Below are 6,176 nucleotides of genomic sequence, written 5' to 3' on the forward strand. Positions count from 1 at the left end.
TTGGAGTTCATAATAAAATTCCATGTATTCAACCTTGTTCAATGAATAAGCTCGAGTATATAATTGTTGGGAGTGCGAGATATTGGTGCTGCCTGAGTATCTATAGCAGGTGGACAGATATGAACAATTTTCTGCAGTTACATGAAAACTTCTATGCACTTTACATGACCTCTGGATGCATCGTGTTTAATGCAATTGTACCTAACTATTTTCTCATATAATGGAAAATTAATGTATCCGGGTCATTGTGTTAAGAGTTTCCGCACATCGTTTGCAGGAAAGACAGATGCTAGATTATAAGCCTTAAGCCGTCAGACGGCCTTTGGGAGTGATCTAAAACAAATCATTGCGGCTCGGCTCAGAGCGGACAATATCATACTAATGGGAGTTAGGTTGTTTAGCAAATCCCAACACATGCCACCACCATTGATCCACGATCTTGGTCTCCGAAACATGCTGAAGGAGTGTAGGTGATGTAATAAGTTGCATTAGCTGCTTGTGATAGTTGAGTGACAGATGTGAAGTTGCTACTAACAACTGCTATCATAGTTAAGGACTAGTTTCTGTCTGCGCATTGATAATTTACTAAATCTGTTTTTTTATAGCTTAGTATTACTTTCTTAATCTGCTAAATGGTAGAACACAGCTTCAAATCTTCTTGGTGTAAGATTCCTCTACTAACTGATTAATGCAAGTTTGCGCAACGCGGCCATCTGTATGTAACCGGAGGTGCTTCGCAACTCTGAAGTCTGAATGAATATCTTCCTTAAATATTATCAGATTCCGGCTAAGAATTGCTCCTTTTCTCCGGACAGCATAAACCAGGTAATCGTATCGAGTAAAATTCCACCTTCTGAATCGACAACATAGTCTCACACTTGACTAATCACAGTTAGACAAGGAGCATAAGGTGCAGGCACGAGGGCTGCAGGCTCAAGATTGGTTATCCAGTAATACTAGTTCAACAAATTAGTGATCAAATACCTTCAGTCGGCCAACCTAACAATCTCCTTTTTACATCAAACTAAATCTCATGTAATTACAAGAGCAAGTGGACTTGACACATTACCTTGACACAAATTGACCGCTGCCTAAGCTCTGATACCATGTTGAGTAACGGTCGCTCTAGAACGTAAGGTGTAGAGGAAGGCCCAACCGGATCTTATTCTAACAGATCAGCAACTTGCTAAACTTGAACTTAACTGCAACAGGTTTCATTGCCTACGCTGCAGCAGGTTCATAATCTTCTAAAAGTTTTGCCAAGATTAGCGTCGTAGTACTGTGTTCAGATGAAGTCCGAGGTTTGAGTTTACTTTCTAAAAGAAGCACAGAGTACTTGTATCACGAGTACGCTTGTAAAATCAGTACCTTAGGTGACAACTAGTTTTGTCAAGGCTTAGTATCCATGTTTCTCTAAAAAATTGGAGTGACGGTCATAAACGACAAGAGATACTCATCGCTTCACCCCGAGATTTGTTACGGTAGATACTCAATTGTAAGGCATATAAGCCTAATTAGTTTTAAAAAAACAAATACATGTGTTTTCATCAAAATTAATGCATCTGACAATAAAATTTCTCTTTAACAAATTTAGTTGCAAGATTTTAGATACAAGCTTCCAATTAAACTACGGTATACTGAACTCCTAAATCTTTGATAAAAAAAAATCCTGAACAAGAAAAGGATAAGAAATTCGAAAGAATCTCCATCAACTGGAACATAAATTTTAGTACAAGCAGAGACTCATATAGCATGATGTATTCATACCAAAACGGTGACTAACGGCTATTCGGTACTTTTAAATTTAGGGGCATCTGGTTTTGGTAAACATGATAACTGATACTCCCTCACTCCCCTTAGATTGTATATATCGAGAGACGAGGGACGGGGGTTCGACATGCATTTTAATGCTCGTCTAATGTATAGTTTCATTAATAGTTTTAATTTTTTTTTTAAATAAAAATTGATGTTTGAATTTTAATGAAATTTTTTTTTAAAAAAATAATGAAGGTATACTTTATATCACCTTAAAGTGCGTGTCGAGTATTGAAAAAAAAACTGTATACAATTGGACGAGACATAGGGATTAACTACTAGATAAAAGGCCACTTCAATTGTTTGTAAATTGTAAGTACAAAGTTTTAATCTTCAACCAACAACAATTTACAATGAAAGAGACAAATATATCTGCAAAGTAAATTCAAAAGGGTATATTAGTTTACTTGATCAAGACAAATAAAATGTAAAAACAAAATTTATTTTTCTGCCATATACAAACCAACAAACTGCACAAAAATGCACTTCAGAGGGAAAAAATATCCCTGATTCCATTTTCCAACACCTGATGATCTTACAATCTCATAGTACATTGTAAAGTAGATTTAATAAGGCAAACTCTTGGAGCTTGAACTTGTAGCCAAGAACTTGAGCTTAGAAGAGCCCTCATCAGCATTGGCACGACGAGTTATCGTTTCCAAATTCTTGTACAAACTTTGTCTCACCATGTTCTTCATCAACCTCTTCCCTTCGCTCGCCTCGTTATGATTTGTAGGTGAACCAATTGATAACCTTCGAGTCTGAGGCCCTGAATGAGGTCCCATCCTTGTTTGCCTTTCGTCTTTAAACCATTGCAACAATTTAAGTGCCCTTTTTCGCGCCAAGGTGGTACCTAGCAAAGACACTTGAAGAAGGACATGAACAATCCCTGCCTCAGCCATTTTCAATCTTTGTACAGAGCTCTGATGTGCTAAAATCATTAGAATATAAACCGATATCTCTTGGCTTTTCGGCTTATCCTCCCATGTCATGATCTCAATTAAGTTTTCGGGTACCAATAGATTACTTTCTAAAACCTTTTTCCCCATCAAGGTCACTACTAAGTTCCCTAAAGTTGCAAGGGCCTTTTCTGATGTTTCTTTGACAGAGGAGAATCTAAGGAGATTGTTTATTACTTCATTAGACACTAATGTTCCTGCATTGTTCAACATAGTGGAAAGATTGTATAATGTACCTAAACAGAGTTGTTTAGTTTCAAAAGTTGAATCTGATTCAAGAATGGAGATAACAAGAGGGACAATCTTAGACAAGTTATTGGGACTTGGCTGTTGTGTAGGGAAGATATAGACAGAACTAGTTGTGCAAATTCATGCCTTGTTTGCTCTTCTAAAACACCGATGTTTTCGGGTAGTTTCGATAAGATTCCTGACTCAACCATGAGAGCTTTGTTCCTGCAAAAACAACCAGACAGAAGAGAAAAAATCATTAACAATAACATTCATGTGCTTCATAATTTTCCAGTTCTCTGCACAGACTTCATGAAAATAACACAAAGAAAATGAGACATGCAGGTGTATTTTCATGTGGGGTGTTTCCAATTATGTAAAAAACAGACTTTTTATTATCTCTGCAAGATTCTTGAAAACAGATATGTAGGGAATAATACTTTAGAGGTCAACTGTTGTACCTGTTTTTGAATTGTTCGAAGATATAGCAGATTTGAAGTACATGAAAATCTAATGAAGTCATTACAAAATAATATTTATATTATTGTTTTATTAAACTGTCTGGCTAACTAGTTGTATGCCACCTACAAATCCTCCTACCCCCATGGAGTTTAGTGGAAGATTAGTGCACCTTTGTTGGTATTTTAAAAGTAAGGTTTGTCTCTACTAACATGGTTATGTTGAATTCATATGTGTTTCACATTTTTAACTTGAACATGAGATATGCAGGGACTCTTGTATTGTATAAAATATAAATCTTTATTACAAATAAACAATACTAACACATAAAGCATCAAGGATTTTTCTAGCACAGGGGCACGTACTAAGAAAGTGTAAAGATGAGTCATAGTGGAGAGCTCATTATTAATTATTAATGAGGACCTCCTATATGCACAAAAATCTCCACCAATCAAATTTTTACAACTCATCTATTACACTGTCGTTTGAATCGAGATATTCTGAATTGATTTCATTCATTTCAATTCCATACTACCAAAAATTTATTTTTTTATCATAATTTAATATATTGCTTGACTAATGTTTGTTAACTAAATCAAATCTAATAAAATATAATCAGTTATTGGTTATTCAAATGGCACAATGTTGTTCCATATGCATTATGATGTAAGAAATAAAAAAGGTCATGTTCCACTTATATGTATCATAGCATGAATATTCTCAAATCTCTAGTTATTATTGGAGCTTCTCCACTTATAAAAAAGAGATGTTCTGATTAGGGGTGTACACGGTTTGACCAACCCGACCAATACAAACCGAACCGACCCTATTTCGGCCGAACCAAACTGATTTTTTTCAACCCGATATATAGTTGGGTTGAAAAAATGTCAACCCGATTTAATTGGGTTGGACATGGTTTTCGATAATTTTAAACCAATCCAACTCAACCCGATTAAAATATATGTACATGCTAATAAGTTAATCCAAATTATGTTTAGGCCATTTACATAAATCCATACATCTCTAACTCTAAATGTAACTTATAACCTCTATGTTCATAGTTCATTTCGTAACAACAATAGATGTTTGATTAGTGTTATATTTTTTGCATTAATGATTCATTCCAATATTTAAAGCGTAAGCAATATTATTAGTACTTTTGATGTCGAAAATTAGATGCTTAAGGTTATTCAATATGGAGGATTGTAATATTGTTTTGAACTATTTTCAGTGTTTTAAATTTTGAAAACTTATGTTTTATTATAATTTTTTATATTAATTTTGTATATTTAATAAACCGATCAAACCGATCCAAACCGAACCAAACCGAAGTATACAAATTGGTTTGGGTTACAATTTAAACGGTTTGGATTGGGTTGAAATTTTGAAAACCCGAACTAATTGAGTTGGGTTGTTAAATTTTCCCAACCCGCCCAACCCGATCCGTGTACACCCCTAGTTCTGATAATGTGCTCTTTGTCCTATAATGTTCTCTATATACATTAATCAGTTATTGGTTGTATTTGATGATGATGCAAGGCTTCACTTTCAATATTCTAAATATTACTTGATCATTAATCAGTTTATCCCAAAAAAAGTATTTATTTCAAAATTACTTGTTCTTAATGTTAATTTAGTTAAGTTATGTGCATTGTTTGATATAATCAATTAGATGAGCCGAAATCTAATTAGCGTTCTAAGGGAAAAAGATAAACTCTTATCACCGGAGTTACTAACGGAACGAAATTTGAATAACGAGTACACACCTGTAAGTCCCGTTAGCAAGCTCAACAAGGGCCCGAACGGCCAGGCTTCTTCGTGTCACCACCTCCGAACCAACCATGGCAACCAACGGCGGAATAACTCCGAGCTCCGCCATTAATTTTCGACGACTCAAATCTTCTCGAGCAACTCGAATAATATCCTTAGCAGCCACTTCCTTTTCTTCTAAATTTCCAAAATGAAGGCTCTTCACTGACCTCTGTAACGCACCACAGCCACCTTCCTCCACCACCTTCACTAAAATCACTGATCGTTTTCTTTTATCGGTTCTTGATCGGACACCTTGAATTGCTTTCGGAGCTTCTTGGCTGCATGAACCGTCGAATTTTAGCGAAGAATTTCAGCTTTTTGTGAGATGAAAAGCATGTTGAAGATTGATCAGACATGTTTGCTAGCTTATTTTTTCGAAATATTTATTTTGAAAAAAATGTTTTTTGTGTTTGTGCAGGATTTTGAGAAAGACGAAGCAGTGAGAAATATATATAGGGGGGCTCAGGGGAGGAAACTGAGCGCGCGCATGTAGCGATTCATGTCAACACATACTCACATACTGCATGTTACATTTAATATTTTAATCATATAAGAAATTGGGTATGGAATTGAGTATTTTAAGATTCAAGCAACGGGGACTTTTGCTTCGGGGAAACGGAATGGAATACAATGTAAAGAGGAAGGAAAAGGAATCATAGTAAATTATTTTATTTTATGATAAACTGAATTAAAGTTACATGATTATATTAATATTTAATTGTTCTAATACTATATATATAAAAGGTCAAATGTATTTATATTTATAACATATAATTTGTTTACTTTAAAAAATTAATATAATTAGGTTATAACATCTTTAATTTTTTAAGAATTAAAATAAATTATATATCAAAAATATTTTAAATTTTAAAAATTAAATATAAATTAAATTAAGTTTTAAGA

The 6,176-nt window shown here is 34.4% G+C and overlaps 1 pseudogene; it reads right to left on the reverse strand.

The window, feature by feature from the left end:
• Positions 1-2,296: 2,296 nt before the first annotated feature.
• Positions 2,297-5,799, reverse strand: LOC141702339 (U-box domain-containing protein 45-like; annotated as a pseudogene).
• Between the last annotated feature and the right edge of the window lie 377 nt (positions 5,800-6,176).

The sequence above is a fragment of the Apium graveolens genome, unplaced genomic scaffold (genome assembly GCF_009905375.1).
Source record: "Apium graveolens cultivar Ventura unplaced genomic scaffold, ASM990537v1 ctg489, whole genome shotgun sequence".
In the NCBI taxonomy this organism is placed as follows: Eukaryota; Viridiplantae; Streptophyta; class Magnoliopsida; order Apiales; family Apiaceae; genus Apium; species Apium graveolens.